Source organism: Trichosurus vulpecula, chromosome 8 (assembly GCF_011100635.1).
Source record: "Trichosurus vulpecula isolate mTriVul1 chromosome 8, mTriVul1.pri, whole genome shotgun sequence".
NCBI lineage: Eukaryota > Metazoa > Chordata > Mammalia > Diprotodontia > Phalangeridae > Trichosurus > Trichosurus vulpecula.
The window spans coordinates 240,735,220-240,758,416 of NC_050580.1; the positions used below are offsets into that span (position 1 = coordinate 240,735,220).

The following is a 23,197-nucleotide window of genomic DNA, read 5'->3' on the forward strand; positions in this document are numbered from 1 at the left end:
CAGATTCACTACTTTGAGCTAACAAGAAAGTGGGGGGAAATATAACAATGAAGGGAAGTAAAGTGAACATTCTGTAGCCACTGGACAGTGAAGAAGATTCAATGCACTATCCATTACCCAAGACATTTGCCTTAGGACAACTAGAAAGACATCCTTCACGCTGATCACCACTGGCTTTAGCATGATTAAAATGCCTGAGTTGTAGTCAGGGACACTTGCCTGAAATATTATCATCTTCACAGTTAGACATGAAGGCAGGGTCTGTGAAGGTCACAGATAATTTCCTTTTCTATACTAAAATAGAGCAGTTTCTACTCTCCTCCAATGCTCAAAGGTGAGCAGAGACCCCCTGGAGTTCTTTCAGAGATGATCAATCCCAGTGGGAATGTCTCCTAACTCTTTCATGCTTATTCTTTCTTTTCATGTTCAGAACTCCTACTGGCACCAGTGGAAATCTAGCCTTGGAACAGGTGCAGAATACACTGTAGGAATCCATGGGGTGTATCAACATCACACTGGTTCTGTTTTGTCTTTTTGGAATTGCTTTCATTCTGTTTCACATACCAGGTGTGTCAGGTAAGTACTTAAGGATTTGCCATCCCATTGGTAGGTTTCATGGACATTTCACAGTGAAATTTAATGCTGTGGAAAGTTTAATTAGTTATATTAAAATTTTCAAAGCTCCCCTTAGAGATTTTCCCTAAATGGTTCCTACTGTAGGTTGATCTCTCACTTTTTTGCTTGCCCTTTCACTTCATAAATTTTCTCAATTATTCATGTAGATTTATTCATTCATTTCACATGTTGATATCATCTTGTGATTTCTCTTTTTTAAATTTGCCTTTCCAATATAGATTCATTTAATGTGTAAACAAGAACTACTTTTCATATATCAAGCCAAAACTTTTAATCTTCCGACTTCTAGTCATTCTACATTTTTTTTTAATCAAGCAAGACAAATTCTTTCCCTGCTTAAGAATGGGCAGTTATATCAAAAGAAGCTTGAAAAGGTAAACAAGAAAGCGAAATCATGAGGGACTTACTGAAGCTGAACTGTTTTGTTTGCATTCCTACAAGGAAAGATGATGTGTATAATTCATGAAACCCCAGCTGAAGGGAATATACATACATACATACATATATATATATATATATATATATATATATATATATACACACATATATATATACACACACACATATATGTGTGTATATATATGTATATATATGTATATCATATATATATATATATATATATATACACACACACACACATATATATATATATATAGGAAGAGGGCCCAGGGTGAGTTGAATATGAAGGGATGATATCTAAAAAAAAAAACAAACTAAGGCATGAGAGAGGAATATATTGAGAGAGGGAGAAAGGGAGGGATAGAATGGGGTAAATTATCTCGCATAAAAGTGGCAAGAAAAAGCAGGTCTGTAGGAAGGGAAGAGGGGGCAGGTGAGGGGGAATGAGTGAATCTTGCCCTCATTGAATTTGACCTGAGGAGGGAATAACATACACACTCAATTGGATATCTTACCCCACAGGAAAGAAGGAGGAAGGAGATAAAAAAGGGGAGATGACAGAAGAGAGGGTAGATAGGGGAGGAGGTAATCAAAAATAAACACTTTTGAAAAGGGACAGGGTCAAGGGAGAAAATTGAATGAAGGGGGATAGGACAGGAAGTATTGTGGAAAGGTTTTACATATTGATACACATGTGTCCTATGTTGAATTGCTTGCCTTCTTAGGGAGGGTGGGTGGGGAGGGAAGAGGGGAGAGAATTTGGAAATCAAAGTTTTAAAAACAGATGTTCAAAAAAAAAGTTTTTGCAGGCAACTAGGAAATAAGATATACAGGCAACGGGGCATAGAAATTTATCTTGCCCTACAAGAAAGTAAGGGAAAAGGGGATTGGGGGAGGAGTGGGGTGAAAGAAGGGAGGGCTGACTGGGAAATGGGGCAACCAGAAATTATGCCATCTTGGAGTGGGGGAGGGTAGAAATGGGAAGAAAATTTGTAATTCAAACTCTTGTGAAAATCAGTCCTGAAAACTAAAAATATTAAATAAATTAAATAAATAGATTCAAAGAAAAAGAAAAAAAAAAGAATGGGCAGTTATTTCCTGTTGATTCCAGAATAAAATACAAACTCCCCCGTCTTGACATTTAACTTGCCTTTGATTGAATTCACAAGGTTAAAGGAAAATATGTTTTTACTAGCCCATCTTATATTATTTAACCCCTGGCCAAGAGCCCATACAGTTACAATTCAAAATCCAAATACCCTTTGCAGAAACATATTCTTAGCCCCAAGTATGTTTTCCCACCTGAATCCTTTACTTTCAATCATTAATAATGATGAAAACACCATCTTTGTTCTCAAATCTCTAGTTCTTTGCTAGGCTCTTCCCAATCCTTAGCAATATTTTCTGGATTTCTTCTGGCATTATTCGTCCTCACAAATATTACTGGACATGGTTGTCAGGTTTGACAAGTCTTGGAAGTCCTACCTCTATTTCCTATGCATATGCCCTATGAAGACAGAAAACTCTATGTTATTTGCAGCATGCTGACATATCATAGACATGATACCCTTCAGCATAAAATTGCCCACTACAGCTACTCATCTCTTATTCCTCTGATTATCAGTTAACCAAATTCTACCTGTGGACCCATGTTATTTCATGGAACCCAGAAAAGAAACTAATCCTCTCAGAGATGGTACAGAATGGTGTTTATTTTTACATAGTCAGTGCTCTTTCTTCCCTTCCTTTTCTATGTCACAATCTTCCATCTTTTAATTTCTAGACACATAATAGATTCCCCTTGGTTTTTTCATTTCCCTTTTTCTAATTTTGTTTCTTCACTGGAACATACATTCTTCCAAGGGATACTTCATTTTCCCTGATAGCTTGAAGAATAGAAATGCATGCCTAAACACCTTTACTTTATTCATTAAGATGGAAACCAACTTCTACTTTGTTCATACATATTTGATACTGGTAGAAACAAAACATAACAGTTTCTACAGGTCACTGAATAATTTCTTACTGCCTTCCATCCTTCGCATTCATTTTGTTAGCTCTCTTGGCTAACTTTGATGACAATCTGCTTATTTGAAAAATGCAGTTTATGAGATGAAAATCTAATGAGCTGAACCCACATCTTTACATACTGCTATTGATCACCAACCATCTTCACTTACTTCACCGGATGTTGGCACTTTCTACTATGAAGGGGTTTGTGAGTAAAGCCCAATTTATTTAACAGAAATAAGCAGAAAAAAGAAATAAACACACTAGACACAAGTTGATGAATTACAAGGGCATAAGATAAAATGTAAGATAAAAATCTAATGGAATCTAAAGTCATTTCACTTTTCCAGTGATCTCTAATAATTATCATCTTCTTCCTTGGATGTAAGATTCTTTTTTTTCCCTATGTGCCAAAGTCTATCAGGACACCTGGAGCATAATAGGTGCTTAATGATTGCTTTCTTGCTTAATTAATTTATTGTTTATATGACCTGAAACTACATCTTAGACTTAATTAACTTAAAATCCATATGTATATGTATATATATATATACACAAATATGTATATCCATACATATACATACATACAAATGTATACACACACACACACACAAACACACACACACACACACACATATATATATATATATTTCTGGCATATGATTTTGGGAAATAATGGGATACTAAATGCAAAGTTCCCTAAACCGCCCTTTATTCTTGTTGTTCCCTTCTTGTTCCCTTCTTTATTTTAGATAATGTTGGAAATTTTGAAAATACTACGGCTCCTATAGTGAAAAATTCCTGTACTACTACAATTTCTTTTGTTCTTCCAAATACTACTTTCTCTCTCCTGCTTAATTTTTTTTCACATTGTATTTCATAAAATGAGTGAATCTTAGAGTAGGAAGAGACTTCAGACGTCATGTAGTGCAGTCTCTCCTACCATGATGGAATTTCCTCTACAATGCACAAATTCCTAATTTGTAGCCCCTTAATCTCTACTTAATTTTTTCTAGTAACAGTAAACTTACTGCTTCATAAGTAAGAGCTCCTTCCACTTTAAAATTGATCTGATTTTTAGAACCAGCAGTAACTAGAATGAAGCAAACAGGACTTTGTTCCAAATGTTGGTGACCATATTCATTCTCTGAACCTCCCTCCATGATGACTGCTGTCTCTGTTTCACCAAAGAGTCATCTGATGACCTATGATTCTGCCAGTTCTTACAGTAAGTCTATACTCTTAGTTGGATTGGTTCTATTCTGTTACTTACAATCCTTGCCTCATGAACACCACTTGATTGAATTTGACCCACGTTCTGGAATTCCTAGTTATTGTTTTGGACAATACATTCCTTCTCTCCCAATTACCTTTTTTTTTCTTTTAAATAAGCTTTCTTTTGTTTTTGTTGTCATGCTGAACATGATAAATACCAATAAATATGAATGTTTTGGTATTCAAAGAATAACAGGAAAGCAGGATTATACATGAAACCTCAAATCCCTATTGTTTTCATGGACTTCTCTTTAAAAAAAATGCAATGTGATTGTTTCAAAGCTCTCCTGCTCATCTTTCCTTTTAAAATTCCTTCTATTCTCTTCTGTGCATTAAAACAAACTCTTTAATGATTCACCTTTCTTTTCTTTCTTTTTTATGTCACTATCATTAATCCCTTTTTCCTAAACTGAAAGAGAGACAGTGAGAGAAAGAGAGAGAGAGAGAGAGAGAGAGAGAGAGAGAGAGAGACAGAGACAGAGAGAGAGACAGAGAGAGAGACAGAGAGAGAGACAGAGAGACAGGGACAGACACACAGGGACAGACACAGGGACAGAGACAGAGACAGAGAAGGGGAGACAGAGACAGAGACAGAGAGTATTACATTGGTCATTTCTGAAAATATTTATCTTATTCTATGCATTAAATAAAATACCTTTCTCTCAGGAGGTAGTTGTATGACTCTCCATCAAAGTACTTTCTACAGGAAGCTTTTCCCAATCCCCCTTAATTCTAACGTCTTCTCACTATTAATTATTTCCTATTTGTCCTGTATATAGCATGCTTGTATGTATTTGTTTGTGTGTTGTCTCCTCCTTGAGGCTGAGGGTAGGGACCATCTTTTACCTTTCTTTGTATCCTCAATACTTAGCACACTGTCTGGGATACAGTGGGTGATTAATAAATACATAGTGACTGACTGACTCAGAAGTTGTGGTTGCAATCATCAATGCTTTTACCGTTATTTTTCTTTAAAATTCTGTAATAACTAATAAACTGTTCTCCTTGCCCTTCTCACTTTTCTTCATATTAGTTCATTTAGAATCTTCCCAAGTTCCTCTGAATGCAATGGAGGTGGGGAATGATTTCCCTCTACTGAGACAAGAAAACATCTTTCTCCACCTCACTCCTTTTCTGCTGACTTACCTTGTTAGCTAAACCTTCGCAAAGATCATACTAACAGTGTCATCCTTGCTTCTCTCTTTGATTAGCCTCAAATGCCATCTGTTTTTCTGCCTCAGCAACAAAAAATTACTGAATGTACCTTTTAAAAGTGGCTGCCAATTGCTTTAAGCAAGGTAAGAAAAGAACAGTGAAGATCAAGCTAAAATAACTGAGTAGCACCTGGGTACCAGTACTACACTGATCAGAAACATTTATTAAAAATAATAATAATAGACATCTAATTAATGGTTTGATATTTATATAGTACTTTGAATATTGTATCTCATTTAATCCTTACAATAACCTTATGATAAAAGTTCTGAAGTTATTGCTATCCTAATTTTTCAAATTAGGAAACTTTAGCTGATCTATTAGGTGATTTGTCCAAGGTCATACAGATAGTATGGAAGGTTTCTGAAAAAAAAATTGATGAAGGATTTTAACCGAAGTCTTCCAACTTAGTATAGCTCTTAAGCCATTACATCACAGTACTCCATAATATATGTTGACAAGTTTTAAGGCAAGATCAAGCATAATTATTTCTCAACTGACTCATGGGCTTTTAATTGTTTACATCACAAGTATGTCACTTGAGAGAGCAAAAGATTGGAAATACAAACATGAAATTTTGAACTAGAAGGGACCTTTGAAATAGTTTGATCCAAACTATTTTACAGTTTAAGAAGCTGAGGACCAGAGAGGGGAAGTGAAGCATATGAATTTACAGCCATGCAGCCTGTTTGTAAGGACCAACTAGCAAGGGATTCATTTCTTTTTACAATTTACCATGATGCTTCACTAAACAGCCAATGTCAGGTGAAAACTTATGACCAGAACCAGGATATTTCAGATGATGATTCTCAGCATCTAAAACCAAGGAGTTTTTCTCAACCATATTTTAAAATCATAGGAAAATAGTAGAAAAAGAAATGTAACATGAATGCAAAAGGATTAGAAATGCTCTGCATTGTAACATTCTCACTGGATGGTCATGCTGTTTACGAAATATTGAAAAAAATTGGAAATGAGAATGGTAATACATGACTGTTGGACTCATCAGCAGAGTTGGAGTTCAATTCAGGAGGAAGATCTGAGTTCAAGTACTACTTTAGACACCTGCTAGCTATGTGACCTTGGGCCAGTCATTTAACTCCTGCCTCATGTTCCTCATCACTAAAATGTAGATAATAAAAGCATGTAGCTCAAAGGACTATGATTAAGAAAAAATAAAATGAGATAATATATGCAAATTATTATGTAAACCTTAGCATGTTATATAAAATTAGTAAACATACCAAAAGAAGGTTTTAGACCAAAAACATAAAAAAGTCTTTTTTTTTGGTGGAGTTTGGGAATATTAACTTCCAGGTTGATTAGAGAAAAAAAATAAAAATAATAATAATTCATGTAATCAGAAGGAAAAGTAATCTATTTTGAATGATATAACCTGAGATAAAAAGGCTTTGAAGAGAAACTTATCAGGGATAGCCTTAGCAAACATATTTTTTAAAAAGTTGGGATTTTTTCCCCTTTGGCCATTGCCTCTGATTTTTTCAGCTTTTTACGCAACTAAATGATGACTTTTATAAAAAATTTCCTTTGGGTTTATATGACACACCTTTTACCCCCCTCCCCCATGAAAGGTTACTTGTAACAAAGTTTTTGAAAAGAACTAAAAGCTTTAGGAAATATAGGCAACACATTAACTCTATCTGATAACACATGTAATGTTTTGTATCAACATTATCCTACATCTTTAGTGGGGAGAAATAAGTACATTTTCTTATCTTTTTTAAAAAATATATAATTTATTTTCAATTCATTGAATGAAACAATCAGAGCAATCACATCTATTTTTAGAGACATTTTTGCTCACTATGGTTCTTCAGTGTTCTGTTTCACTTAACAAAAACATAAGTTCTTTTCATTTATATTAGCGTAATATGCGTATTGTTTCTCTAGTTCTACTTACTTCATACTGCATCAGTTCATGCAAATCTTCTCATGTATCTCTTATCATATTCATCACATTCTATTACATTCATATTAAAATATGATCTACTTATTGATAGGGACTGTTTTATTTTAATCCTTTTATCCTGGCCCAGAAAAAAGAATGCGGTGTATGGCACACAGCAGATGCTTAATAAATGCTTGTTGATTAATTGGTGTACCACAATTTGTTTAGTCATTCCCTAATTGATGAGTTTGTGATGGTATTTTCCTTCCCCCCCCCAGGAAACCTAATGTATCAACACGTCCTCCTACCTTTCCCCCATAAAGACTAATTATATAAAATCTCATACTAAGGAGATAGCTCTTGGTAGAGAACTGACTTCCCATTAAGTTAGGAAAGCATATCCCTTGAGAGTAAATTTATCACTCTTTTTTCTTGCTGAGAGATTAATTTTAAGCTTTTCTATAGCTGTGGAATGAGAAGTTTGCCCCCTGTTAAGTTGACTTAAAATATCAGTGACAAGATAAGGGAAACATTTTGGAAGTCTATTAGCCCTAGAAGCTTCTGAAATTACAACATGGAGGGCATTGCTTATTCTTTGTATGTTGCTGAGAATGAAGACAGTCTGTAGTTCCTTCGTGTCTTTCATCGAAAAATGTAATGAAGTATAGATATCTGACTTTTATGTGGAGGATAATTGTCCCAACCTTCTTTTCTACTGTTTCATTTGATTCTCCACTCCAGTCAGAGCAAGATCAGAATAGAGGTAAGATCTGGCGTATCCAAACTAGAGCCTGAGCCTTGGCCCTAAAGCTATACAAAAGCAAGGATAAAAAGGAGCAGCCCTGACTGGTAGGAGGGGAAGGATTCCCGTTGTTTCCTGAGCCTACTGGCTTTTTTTTTCTTTTCCTAGAGAACTTGGCAGTTAGAAAGACAGCTTGGCCCAGCTTCAGCTGATAATTCACCCTATTGTCACTCAAGCCTATGGATTTATATTTTATAATAGACATATAGATATATGCACTTATATTTATGTATGTGTACTACATAGATTATAGATATAATGTTCCACACAACCTTCCATCACTTTTGAATGAACAGAGGAAAGTATATTTTCTCATACTTCATATTATATATGTGTGTACATATGTATGTATGTGCGCATATACACACATACAGCCTTACATGCTTTTTTCGTGGTTACTTGGTGATTATTTGTGCTTTTTCCTTCTCCATTATTTGATAATAAAAGTGTCAAGGACAAAAGTTTGCTTTGTATCTAGTTGGGACTATAAGATGCTGTTAGTGAATTTATCAGCAAGATTAGTCAAAACATTTTTGATAGCCATTCGCTTTAACTGATTTGATTAAGCTTACTGGTTGTTTGATTATCATTTAGACACAACTTGTGTTTTCTTCCATTTGGTAAGGCACCTAGGCCTTCTGTGCATGCAGTGGGCTTCAATTAATATTATTGTCTAACCAATGGTACTCTCCGTGAGAGAGGGATTAGATGTGATGCACTCTTCCTTACATTATCTAAGACTGTCAGTTCCAACTTCAGTTTAAGTGCAATTTGATTTCTACATATAGTGTCAGGTCATTTCTTATTCTAACTTATCTTGCTCACTCATCTATTTTTGTCTCCATTTTGTTGCTCAAAAAAAGCTTGCTTTTGGCATTTGTTATCCGTGGATTGTCTAGTATGTATTCTTCCCTCTGTTACTATATCAAGAAAACACATCAACTTCTAGACCATCTGGAAAAGACTATTTTGTTATGAGTTCTTCTTTTCTTGATGCACTTTGGACAGGACATGAAAAAAAATTATGTATGACTCTCAAAGGCTTACAGTTTATTTCATACTGGGTCTAAGAAAGTTCCTCATACTGCCTTAGGAAGAATAAATCTTATTGTTTTGAGAGATCAAGTTAGGTGCTCCCATTTTCTCCTGGGTACACAAAGAGGAGAAGAATCTTACTCCCTCTCCAACCACTCAGGTTTTTTCTATGCCTAGGGTTTCACCTCAGGGAAAGGCAGAATGAGCTGGAAATCATAGAAAGCCAAATTCCCAGCTGTACAGTGGGACTCACCATCTGGACACATGTTGTAATGGACTGACAAGAAGATATTGTATTGCACAGAAGCAAGCACTGTATTCAGTCCTTGCCAAGATGAGGACAGTCATTAGTCCTTCCCAGATCCAAAATCTATTCCATAGTGAAATGCCATCTTCTGTTCCAAGGGCAGATAAAGCAGTACACAACCATTTAACAGATCCATGGCTTACTGGAATTCAGGAAGAAATCAAGGATACACATACACAGTCCACAATTAGAGTAAAATATGACTTTGGGGATCCCTGATAGGGACTTTTCTAATTATTCACAGAAAGTATGTCTTTGCAGAACTTGTATAGTCCCACTCTGGTGAAAAACTCAAAAAATTTCTGTGAAAAATAATCCATCAAATAGCAAGCATTTATTAAGCATCTACTATATACTAAACACATAGTTTTTCAGCTTTGTGACTATACATATTATGAAATCCATTTCCAGGGTGCTATCTTGTATCTCTCAATGTAGATATCTTGTGGCCATCTTAAATTCAACATGTCCAAAGCTATTTTTGATGTCCATCTTCTCCTTATCCCAAACACTCCCCTCTTACTAATATCCTTATCACAGCCTCTCATTCACCATGTTTGGCTTGGAACTTGTGTCGTCTTCTATTCTTCACTCCCACTCAGCACATATGTCTAATCTTTTGCCAAGTCCAGATGATTCTGCTTTTGTAACACATTTCATATACGTCCCTTTCTCTTCACTAACACAGACACTGCTCTTATTCAGGTTCTCATCAACTCATTTCTGGACTACTTCAATAGCCTCCTCTTTGGTCTTTCTGTCTCAAGTCTCTTCTTACTCTAGTCAATCCTCAACTCAACTGTCAAAACAATCTTTGTGAAATACAGGTCTGAGCATATCATCCCCTATTCAATAAAATCTAGTGGTTCTCCATTACCTCAAGGTTCAAATATAAAGCCCATTGCTTTGCTTTTAAACTCTTCATAATCTGGTTGCTTCCTATGTTTCCAGAATTCTTACATCTTACTTAATTCTCTCAATATACTGTGTGATCCAGTGACACTTTCCTTTCTGCTCCTTCCATAAGATACTTTGTCTTTTGACTTTTAAAATTTTCATTGACTGTACCTCATGATTGAATTCTCTCCTTTATGTATCTCAACCTTCTGACTTCCTTGAATTCCTTCAGCTGAAAACCCAACTTTCCTGAATCCCTTAATGCTAGTGTCTTCCCTCTATGGATTATCTCCAGTTTATCCTGAATATATCTTGTATGTACATGATCATTTAGTTGTTGTCTCCTCCACTTGACCATTAGCTCCTTGAGAACAGGGTTCTCTTTTGCCTTTCTTTGTATCCATAGAATTTAGCATACAGCCTAGCATATAGTAGGAGCTACCCCCATGTTCATGGGTTGACACTGTTTCTCACACATGACACTCCATCTCCCAACTCCATTCCCTTTACCTGTCTCCCTGTATGAGATTCTCTCCATTATTTCTATCTCCTAGTCAACATGGCTTCCTTCATTTTTCTGCTTAAATTCCACCTTCTGCAAGAGTGCTTTCCCAGTCCTCTTAAATACTAATGCCTTACTTCTGAAATGTTTTCACATGTTCATGTGCGCACACACACACCTGCATGCATACACACATTGTTTTCAGCCATTGTTTTTAGTAACCTTCTAATTGGAGAATTAGAATGCTGTAGAAATTGTAGTAGAAGGTTGCTCAAGACCAATTAGAAGACAGCTAATTAAGGCCTGAGATAAGGTAGCTACTGTGTGAGTAAAGAGGAGTCAGATAAGATAGATGCTATGAAGGAAGAAATGACAAGATTTGGTAATTGATTGAATATGGATGTTGGGAGTGATTGATGAATCATGAATAATGTTAACCTTATGAACATCAGAGTTTGGGAGAATGGTAGTGCCTTTGAAAGAAATAGAGAAAATTAGAAGATAGATTGGTTTGGTGTAGACATTCAATTTTAGGCATGTTAAGTTTTATATATCTCTAGGACACCCAATTTTAAATGTCTGAAAGCAAATCATGATCTAAGACTGGAGCTCAGAGAAGAGATTTGGGCTGAGCAGTCATCTGCATTGAGATGATCATTAAAATCCTGGGAACTGGTGAGGTGACAAAGAAAGATATTACAGCCTTCAGGAGCACCTGCCAATAGGGGTCATGATATGGAGGTGAATCAATACAGGAAATTGAGGAATGATCAAACTGGTAGATGACCAAGAGAGCACAGTATCACAGAGGCTCAGGAAGAAGATAGTACATAGGAGGAGAAGGCACTCAGAATTATCAAGGGTTGTAGAAAAATAAAAAAAAAAAGATGAGAAAAGATACAGCTGCTAAAGTGATTTGCCTAAATCTTATGTCTAATTATGTCATTCCCTGCTCAATAAACTACTTATTGGCTCTGGAATAAAATATAAACTTCTTTGTTTGACATTTAAAGCCCTTTACAAATTTGCCCTGACCTATCTTTCCAGCCTTATCACACATTGTTACTCTTCACATATCCTACTACAACCAAACTGGCCTTCTCACTGTTCTTCATACATGAAAGTACATCTCCCATCTCCGAACCTTTACAGTGGCTATCTGGCATGCCTGGAACACACTCTTTCCTCACCCTCATATTTTAAAATCCTTCATGGCCAACTCAAGCACCACTTTCTGTATGAAGCCATTCCTGATTTTTCCAGCCATTAATGCCTTCCTGAAAAAAACTAGCTTTTATTTTTTAAGTAAATCTTTTGTATGTACAGACATATGTTCTTGTTGTTCCCATGATGAAATGTAAGCTCCTTGATGTAATTGAGGTATACAATAAAGTCCTGTGGCTCTCCATTACTTCCAGATCAAATGTAAATCATTTTTGACTTTTAAAGACCTTCATAATTTGACCCCTTTCTGGCTTTCTAATCTTCCCTCCTTTCTATTGATCATGAAAGATACTTTGTATCCCAGCACTGGGCCTTTTCACCATCCATCTTCCATGCTGCAACACACTCCCTCCTTAGCTCTTCCTTGCGGCTTCCCTGGCTTCCTTTAAATCTCAGTTGAAGTCGTACCTTCTTCAAGAAGCCTTTCCTGGTCCTCCTTGTTCTTAGTGCCCTCCCTTTGAGAATATCTCCAGTTTTTCTTGCATATATCTTGTTTCAACATAGTTGTTTGCATGCTATCTCCCTCATTTAGACTGTAAACACCTTCATAGATTGTAAACATTTAGACTGTGAACAGGGATTTTTTTACTTTTTTGGTTTTTAATTTTGTTTTTGCTTTCATTTATTTTGTTTCATTTTATTTCATTTTGCCTTTATTATATCCCCAACATTTAGCACAGTAGCCTGGCACATAGTAAGCACTTGTATAAAGGCTACTGGATTTGATTTGGAGTAAAGGACCATTTCAATTTTAACTTTGTGTTTCCAGAAATTAGTACACTATCCTATACATAATAGGCACTTAGTAAATATTTACTGATTGATGAGTTTGTTGATAAATCTAGTAAATACACACACACATATACCTACATACATATACACACATGCACATACATGTATGTATGTATGTGTGTATATATACATATATGTATATGTGTGTATATATATATATATATTTCCCCTCTGCTGCTTTTGGTTTGATGTATTTTTTAGGAAAGAGCCATTCCACCATTTTCCCCAATTAATTACATATCTGTTTGATTTTCCTGTGTTCTAGTCAAATGACAGCTGCTATCAAAACAAATGGTCATAGAATCATAACTTCAGGAGACTTTTTAAGGCCATCTATCCCAGTGTTCCTTTAAAAAAACAGATCATACAGTGAAGTTGGAAACTTAGTTTTCTTCTTAGTTTTCTCCTTTAAAATCTTCTGCCCCCTGAAGCCTTAGCTCAGGAGATCTCTGTGGCCTAGAAGACCACACATAGTATTAGAGAGTTAATGATGAAAAGTAAAATAGAGCAGTTAGCTTTTTAAAGAGAGAAATTTGGCTAATAATATTATTTTTGTAAATCACCAAAAATTTACTGTGTATCAATGTAGGTTATTGGTCCAGTGTTTGGCATAATTGAAGCTAGTATTAATGGTCAAGGGCTTTGTGCCAGATACCATCAGGTAATATATTTCTTTCCCTAACTCCTCTTCCCCCTAGAAAAAGGCACGTCTCTGATTTCCACCCATCAAGGTTAAGTGGCTGTAGTAACTCTCATGGGGCCTCGTGGGGCCTCTATTAAAGGTAGACTGACCTTGCCTGTAACCATCAGGAACCATTCCTGGCTACTGACTCCACAAAGGACACCAAAGGTGTAATCAACGCAGGGTGATCCCCCTTTAGAGGGATCATTTCTGGTAGGAACTCAGCAACGAAGATAAAAATAATAGTAGGCACGTCGTGGCTCAGTGGATCAGGAAGACATGAGTTCATATCTGGCCTCAGACACTTATTTGCTGTGTGACCATGGAAAAGTCACTTAGCCTCTGTTTCTCTTAATCCACAGGAAATGGCAAACCACTCCAGCATATTTGCCAAGAAAACCCCATGCAGGGTCACAAAGACTCAGATACAACTAAATGACAAAACAAAAATGACAGCATGTATACAGTTTTGCAAAGTATTTTACTTAGGTCATCTCCTTTTGACCCTCATTTCACCTGTGAAGTAGGTACAATTATGCCCATTTTACATGTAAGAAAGCTGAGATAGAGAGAAGATAAATGATCGACCTAGCATCACAGAGTTAAGTAAGTGTCTGAGGCAGAATTTGAACTCTGGTCTTCCTGACTAGGTCCAAACACATATCTCCCATTGTACACTACCCTACCCTTACATACAAAAGTCAGGCCAGGATATGCCCAGATACTGTCCTTCTCTTCAATTCATTATTGTTATTATTATTACTAATTTTATCTCTACCATCCTCTATTGTTAACAAACTACCCTTCATTTTAGGCCTCTGACTCTATCGTTCCATGCACTGGTGCTTAATGAGCTTAGCTTCTACAGCTATCACGTATCTGGAAACTCACTCCAAAACTTACTGCTACTTCCATCAAAACCATTGATATGTAATGCTAGAAGGACAAACTGGCATAGTTCTTATTTCCCATTACAACTTCAACACCTTCAACTTGCTTCCATAGTTTAGCATCTGCTACTCATTGAAATTCAATCCATTCTTTTTAGTTCCTTGTTGCTATGGATATCCAGGTGTCTTATCCTCATTCCTAAGAGGTTCAGATTCTGGTTTATAGTCTTCTCCAGCCCATTCCCTCCCCACTTCAAACACTGTGCCTTCCCTGTTCCTTAATTTCTTCATCTCCCATGACCTTGATCAGTCACAGGAATGGTCATGCCATAGACATTCCTTCTCAAGGTTTCCCATTTGCCCCAGAAGTTAAATTTTCTAAATACCACTCTATCACTCAGGATTATATTAAAAATGAGGAGGAGGAGAATGATGAGGAGGTGGAGGGGGAAGTGGATCATAATGTAATAGCATAGTTACACACATAATAAATGTCTGATGCCAAATTTGAACTCAGCTTTCTATCCACCATAACACCAAGCTAACTACTTAATGTATTGAGTATATTAATTTTTAAGTGAATGTCTTCAGATACTTTAAAACATAATCTGAATCATTGTTTAATTGAAATAAATAAAACCCTAATAATTTTTTGTTTGTTACTGCAGATAGAGAAATAAAATGAAATGGATCGGTCAATATCACAAATATAATAATTGTACAAGATGTACACATTTGTCATACTTTCCAGGAGTATGATGACTCTGTATTTCATAATTTTTCCTACGTTTAAATTAATAGCAGGAATATTATAGTGACATCATTTTCATTCCAATCTTCAAGTTATTATCAAGAAAAGGATAAAAATGAAAAAAAAGCATCCATATATCCCCAGGCTTAAGGCTTTTCTTCCTTAAATGAGTGTTTTTGAAAAGCATCAAAACTCATGGAGCATGTTTCTGGAAGACTGCTTTCAAAATGTTAATGGAAGATGTTAGGGCTAAGACTCAGCTAATTTTCAGACACAATTTCTACATCAAAACGATTCAAACAATGAAATTTACTGAGATCTGGTGTTTACCATCATTATTGAATTATATATCAACCAGAATATGTGTCTTTCCCCTATATAAACCTGAATTGAATACATTATTGCAGCAACAAGGTAGAATGTTAAATGTTCTTTGCTCAGATTCAGAGAATTGAGTTCAAATCCTGACTGCAAAAATAACTTAACCTCTCTGAGACACATTCGTTCTAATTTGTAAAGGTGGGGTATAAAACTTTTACTATATTTCTCAAGTGATTGTTAAAATAAAAACGCTTCAACAACTTTCAAGTGTTGTGTAAACATGGGCAATCACAGCATTTAGCTTCTTTTTCCCCTCTAAGAGCCACCTTCATGTATTACTTGGATAAGGGTGAGTCTATGACTTTCTCCCATTTTAGCCTTGATTTTAGAGTGTTCTAATATATTAGATCCTCGTTAGCCTGAAAGTGTCTTCCAGCGTATATCTCTAAGCTCTTTGATTACCTGTAAGCCTTTTCTTTAGAAGGCAATTACATTCCTTTGTGTCTCCATGTTGGGTGAAAAGAAAAAACAAATATTCTATATAATGATTTGTGAAGTAGTGAATGGAATTGACATCCATTTAGCATGTTTTGAATTTCGCCCATTCTTTCACCTCCTCACCCTCCAAAAGAGTTAAAATTGTAAAAGATATTTTTTGTGCTCCTAAAGGGCTCTATGCTTTGACCTTCTTTTAGTGTTCTTTTCAATGAACTGCAAGAATAAATGATTTGCAGGGTGGAGCCAAGATGGTGGCTGGAAAGCAGGGACTAGCATGAGCTCCCTACCAAGTCCCTCCAAAAACCTATAAAAAATGGCTCTGAACCAATTCTAGAACTTCAGAACCCACAAAAGAGCAGAGGGAAGCAGGGCTCCAGCCCAGGACAGCCTGGATGGTCTCTGGGTGAGGTCTATCCCACGCGGAGCTGGGAGCAGAGCGGAGTGGAGTGGAGCAGAGCCTAGCATGAGCAGCATGGAACAAAAAGACTAGGAGCCGGGTGGAGTGTGCCCTAGCGCCCTGAATCAGTAAGCTGCAGCAGTTACCAGACTTCTCAACCCACAAACACCAAAGACAACAGAGAAGGTTAGTGGGAAAAGCTGTGGGAGTGGAAGGAGTTCATGGTTCAACTACTGCCCTGGAGGCAGCAGAGGTGGGGCAGCTACAGAACTACAGCTGCAGTTGCTTCCAGCCCCAGTCCCACCTGGTGGGAGGAATTAAGTGGCAGATCAGAGCAGGAGTGCACAGCCTGCTGAAGTTCTAAGTCCCATCTGGGTTGGGGGTTCTTGGGGAAGGAGGACTGCTGGTGTGGCAGAGCTGGTGCATCCCCCCAGGCATGGAACATAGTTCTCTAAACTCTACAAGCAGTCATACCCCACTGGAAAACCTCAAGTGTCAAGTTAGTTGGCTGGGAATATGTCCAGGCAGCGAAAGCAAACCCAGATTCAGTCTCAGACTTTGGATTCTTTCTTTGGTGACAAAGAAGACCAAAACATACAGAGATAAGAAGTTAACAGAGTCAAAGAGCCTACAACAAAAGCCTCCAAGAATAACATGAACTGGTCCCAGGCCACGGAAGAGCTCAAAAAGGATTTGGAAAAGCAAGTTAGAGAAGTAGAGGAAAAATTGAGAAGAGAAATGAGAAGGATGCGAGAAAACCTTGAAAAACAAGTCAGTGACTTGCTAAAGGAGATCCCCAAAATACTAAAAAATATACTGAAGAAAACAACACCTTAAAAAATAGACTAACTCAAATATTTGGCAAAAGAGCTCCAAAAAGCCAATGAGGAGAAGAATGCCTTGAAAGGCAGAATTAGCCAAATGGAAAAGGAGGTCCAAAAGACCACTGAAGAAAATACTACCTTAAAAATAAGATTGGAGCAAGTGGAAGCTAGTGACTTGATGAGAAATCAAGATATTATAAAACAGAAACAAAGGAATGAAAAAATGGAAGACAATATGAAATATCTCCTTGGAAAAACCACTGACCTGTAAAATAGATCCAGGAGAGATAATTTAAAAATTATTGGACTACCTGAAAGTCACGATCAGAAAAAGAGCCTAGATACCATCTTTCAAGAAATTATCAAGGAGAACTACCCTGATATTCTAGAGCCACAGGGCAAAATAGAAATTGAAAGAATCCATCCATTGCCTCCTCAAATAGATCCAAAAAAAGAAATCTCCTAGGAATATTGTCACCAAATTCCAGAGCTCCCACATCAAGGAGAAAATACTGCAAGCAGCCAGAAAGAAACAATTTGAGTATTGTGGAAACACAATCAGAATAACCAAAGATCTGGCAGCTTTTACATTAAGAAATCGAAGGGCTTGGAATACAATATTCCGGAGGTCAATGGAGCTAGTATTAAAACCAAAAAGCACCTACCGAGAAAACTGAGTATCATGCTCCAAGGCAAAATATGGATTTTCAATAAAATAGAGGACTTTCAAGGTCTCTCAGTGAAAAGACCAGAGCTGAATAGAAAACTTGACTTTCAAACACAGGAATCAAGAGAAGCATGAAAAGGTAATCAAGAAAAAGAACAAGAAAAAGAAATTGCAAGGGATTTACTAAAGTTGAACTGTTTTGTTTACATTCCTACATGGAAAGATGATGTGTATGATTCCTGAGACCTCAGTATTAGGGTAGTTGAAGGGAATATGCATATATATGTTTATGTGTATATATATATATGTATAAGTGAATATGTATGTATATATGTGTGTATATATATGTGTATATATGTGTACATATATGTGTGTGTGTATATATGTATGTGTGTATATATATATACACATATGTCTATATACACACACACACACACATACACACACACACAGAGCGGGCACAGGGAGAGTTGAAGATGAAGGGAAGATATCTAAAAGAAATAAAATCAAATTAAGGGTTGAGAGAGGAATATATTGGAGATGGAGATAGGGAGAGATAGAATGGGGTAAATTATCTTGCATAAAAGTGGCAAGAAAAAGCAGTTCTGTAGGAAGAGAAGAGAAGGCAGGTCGGGGGGAATGAGTGAATCTTGCTCTCATCAGATTTGACCTGAGGAGGGAATACCATGCATACTCAATTGGGTATCTTCCCCCACAGTAAAGAAGAAGGAAGAAGACAAAAAAGGGGGGGGATGATAGAAGGGAGGGCAGATGGGGGTAGAGGTAATCAAAAACAAACACTTTTGAAAGGGGACATGGTGAAGGGAGAAAATTAAATAAAAGGGGATAGCTTAGGAAGGAGCAAAATATAGTTAGTCTTTCACAACATGAGTATTGTGGAAGGGTTGTACATAATGATACACATGTGGCCTATGTTGAATTGCTTGACTTCTTAGGGAGGGTGGGTGGGAAGGGAAGAAGGGAGAGAATTTGGAACTCAAAGGTTTAAAAACAGATGTTCAAAAACAAAAAAAAATGTTTTTGCATGCAACTAGAAAATAAGATACACAGGAATGGGGCATAGAAATTTATCTTGCCCTACAAGAAAGGAAGGGAAAAGGGGATGGGAGGTGAGTGGGGTGACAGAAGGGAGGGCTGACTGGGGAACAGGGCAACCAGAATATATGCCATCTTGGAGTGGGCAGGAGGGTAGAAATGGGGAGAAAATTTGTAATTCAAACTCTTGTGAAAATCAATGCTGAAAACGAAATATATTAAATAAAAAAAATCAAAACAAAAAAAAGAATAAATGATTTGCAATATTGAAGTTGGGGAAATGCAGGAATGGACAATGTATTGAATATTTAAATGAAGTGGAAATAGTTGCATTTCCCCCTACCCATCTCATAGAGAAATGAGATTAACTTAATAAGATTAATAGTTTACACCTTAACATTTTTGTACCCAGAGACTTTTATATATCTGTGAGCTTTTCTTTTACTTGGTAATTCCCTCCACTACTTTAGGACAACTCATCCTTGTCTTTTTTACATGTTGGGTTAGTCTCTTTCAACAAATTTTCTTTTTTTTGCAATTTTTTTCCTTTACTTAGTATTTTATTTTTCCCAGTTACATGGAAAAACATTTTTTAACATTCATTCTTAAAACTTTGAGTTCCAGCCCAGAACAGCCTGGATGGTTGTGGGGAAGAGTCTATTACACGGAGCTGGGAGTGGAGCAGAGCACAGGGACCAACCAGACTAGGAGTTGGCCTGAATCATTGAGCTGAGGCAGTTACCATGCCATGAAAGAGCTCAAAAAGGGGAGGGAAGAGGGGAGAGAATTTGGAACTCAAAGTTTTAAAAGTAGATGTACAAAAAAATAAAGTTGTTTTTGCATGCAACTGGGAAATAAGGTATACAGGCAATGGGGCATAGAAATCTATCTTGCCCTACAAGAAAATAAGGGAAAAGGGGATGGTGGGTGTGGGAAAAGGCAGGGCTGAATGGGGAATAGGGCAATCAGAATATATGCCATCTTGGAGTTGGCATGAGGGTAGAAATGGGGAGAAAATTTGTAATTAAAAATCTTGTGGAAATCAATGCTGAAAACTAAAAATATTAAATAATAATAATATAAAATAATTAAGAAATATTTAGTTAGAACAGTTTTTCATATGGCTGTAGATAGCTTCAATTACTTCATCTGAAAACTGTTCATATTGTTTGATCATTTAGAAATTGGGAGAATGGCTCTTATTTTAATAAATTTGACTCAACTCTCTATATTTTGAGAAATGAGGCCTTTATCAGAGAAACTGGCTTCATTTTTTTTCACAGTTACTATTGCTAATTAAAATTCCCTCCATCCTTTTTCTCTCCTCCTACCCTGTGTTTGTTCTATTCTCTCTCTCTATTTCCCACTGTCCTCCCTCAAAAATGTTTTTCTTCTGACTACCCCCTTTTGCCCTCCCTTCTACTACCATCCCCTTCTTTTATCCTCTTCCCCTCCTACTTTCCTGTAAGGTAAGATGGAGTTTTACAACCAATTGAGTGTATATATTACTCCCTCTGAACCAATTCTGATGAGAGTAAGATTCATTCACTCTCTATCACCTCCTCCCCCTCCCAATCCCCTCCACTGTAAAAGCTTTCTCTTGCCTCTTTTATGTGAGATAATTTACCCTATTCTACCTCTCCTTTTCTTTTTCTCCCAGTACATTTTTCTCTGTCTCCTTAATTTTATTTTTTTAAGATATCATCCCTTCACCTGTGAGTTGAATATACTCCTTCTCACTGCCCTAATTATGAGAAAGTTCTTGTGAGTTAGAAATATCATCTTCCCATGTTGGAATGTAAACATTTTAATGTTATTAAGTCCCTTATGATTTCCCTTTCCTGTTTACCTTTTTAATGTTTCTCTTATGTCTTGTATTTGAAAGTCAAATTTGCTATTGGGCTCTGGTCTTTTCATCAGGAAGGCTTCAAAATGGGGGGGAAATTTTGGTGGGGATTTTAGGCTCTGACCAGATGTGGCACTTTCAGAAAATAGTGCCTGGTGGTCCTGAAGCACTTTGTTGATAGCGGGGCTGCATCGGCCCGGCCAGGTACCAGGTGCCTCAGATCCCCACATCTCCCACTGCTGTTCTGCCACCACTCCTGAAACTTTTCCAGACATCCCTGGCAGATTTGAGAAAGAAACTTTTAGAAGCAGCACAAGCAGGTAAAGATGATGAAGTTTGGATTTTGATAGCAAATGGAGCTCCTTTTACTACAGATTGGTTGAGTACATCTCCACTTCATCTAGCAGCACAATATGGCCACTATTCAAACACAGAAGTATTGCTCTGAGCTAGTGTAAGCCTAGATGCCAGAAGTAAAGTAGACCAAACTCCATTACATATGGCAGCATCTGAAGGTCATGGAACCATAGTAGAACTTTTACTTAAACATGGCACTAGCATCAATGCAAAAGACATGCTAAAGATGACAGTACTACACTGGGCTACAGAACATAACCATCAAGAGTTGGTAGAACTTTTAATCAAATATTGTGCTGGTATCCAAACACAAAGTGAATTTTGTGAATATTGCGTTGGATATTTCAATAGACAATGGAAATGAAGATTTGGCAGAAATATTACAGATTGCAATGCAGAAACAAATAAATACAAACCCAGAGAGCCCTGATACTATGACAATCCATGGGGCAACACCACAGTTTATCATTGGACCTGGAGGGGTGGTCAAACTAACAGATGAAATGGCAGTATCTGCTCTTTATTTTGGAAACTCATCTACATCAGTATTAGCTACATGAGTTGTTTTAGCTGAAGCTTCTGCTCCATTGTCCAATTCTTCAGAAAGCCCAGTGGCTACTGAAGAGGTGATGATGGCAGAATCAGTAGATGGTGCAATCCAGCAAGTTGTTAGCTCTGGGGGTCAGCAAGTCATTACAATAGTTAAAGACAAAATTCAGCTTGGTAATTTGCCTCCATTCCAATCAATGGAATAGGTCAGCCCATTGTTGTAACTACACCAGATGGACAACAAGCATAAACAGTACCAGAAAAAGATATAGCTGAAGAAACTGTTGTAAGTGAAGAACCACCAGTCAAGAAACAATGTATTGAAATTATAGAAAAACAGGAGGAATCTGCAGAAATAGAAGAGAGAGAAGCACTTCAGAAACAGCTGCATGAAACAAATCGAGAAGCACAAAAGTATCAGCAGCAACTTTTAAAGAAAGAACAGGAATCACAAACCTATAAGCACAAACTAGAGGACGTGACCCATCTCCAGACTAAGTAAGAAGCAGTATAATTGAAATGGACAAGATAGATTAATTTTACCTTGAGTAAAAAAGGAGTACAATCTTGAACTGTATACCTTATATAAGTACAGTCATGGGAATCCAGCATAGAGAAAAGAGACTCACAGCTTGATGATTGGACTTAAGCCATGAACTCTGAATTTTCTTGTAACATAAACTATGACTTTAGAAGTTGTATGAAAAGTATTTAAAACTGAATTCTATAAATAGTTGGCCTGTTGGTTTTTTTTTTTTATAGTTCCAAAATGAGTTGATAAACGATGGCTGAAGAGAATCAGAAACATAATAAACCACTGTTTCTGTGAATTCCTTTTGATTTTAGTATGAACCTTAATTTCTCAGAAGCAGAACAATTTTAAGGGTGATCCTTGTTGATTATACCAAATATTCACATAATAATTATGGAGTGGACTGATTGTGGAATTATTTCTATACGTATCAAGTAGGCCTCTAACTGAAGAGTAGGTTTCTCTAAGCAAATCTTTTTATATCTTTAAAAAGTTGTCTCAGTGTCTGAAAAGTATTTTTATAAAGTGAAACTTTTTATTTGTTTATCTGTATATGAAGCAAATACTTTTAAAATTTTCAGTTTGTATGTATTCTGCATGTTTTTATAATTCCAAAGTGCATCACTTGCATAGGCATTTTTTTGAAATGATGATGAAAGTTATTAGGCAGAAAAAACTTTTAGTCCATAGGTCATTGAAAATAAATAAGATAGCAGTTGGTTCTGTGGGAATGACAGTATTCTTGGAGGTAGCAGTTTTCAATGTAACTTAAATTTGCAAACCCTGTACTCTCTTTTAAAGTTTCAAGTAGGGGACTTAAACTT

At 36.6% G+C, this 23,197-nt stretch overlaps 1 pseudogene; it reads left to right on the top strand.

Moving 5' to 3' along the window:
* The first annotated feature begins 9,615 nt into the window (after positions 1-9,615).
* Positions 9,616-22,234, top strand: LOC118829892 (annotated as a pseudogene).
* The last annotated feature ends 963 nt before the right edge of the window (positions 22,235-23,197 follow it).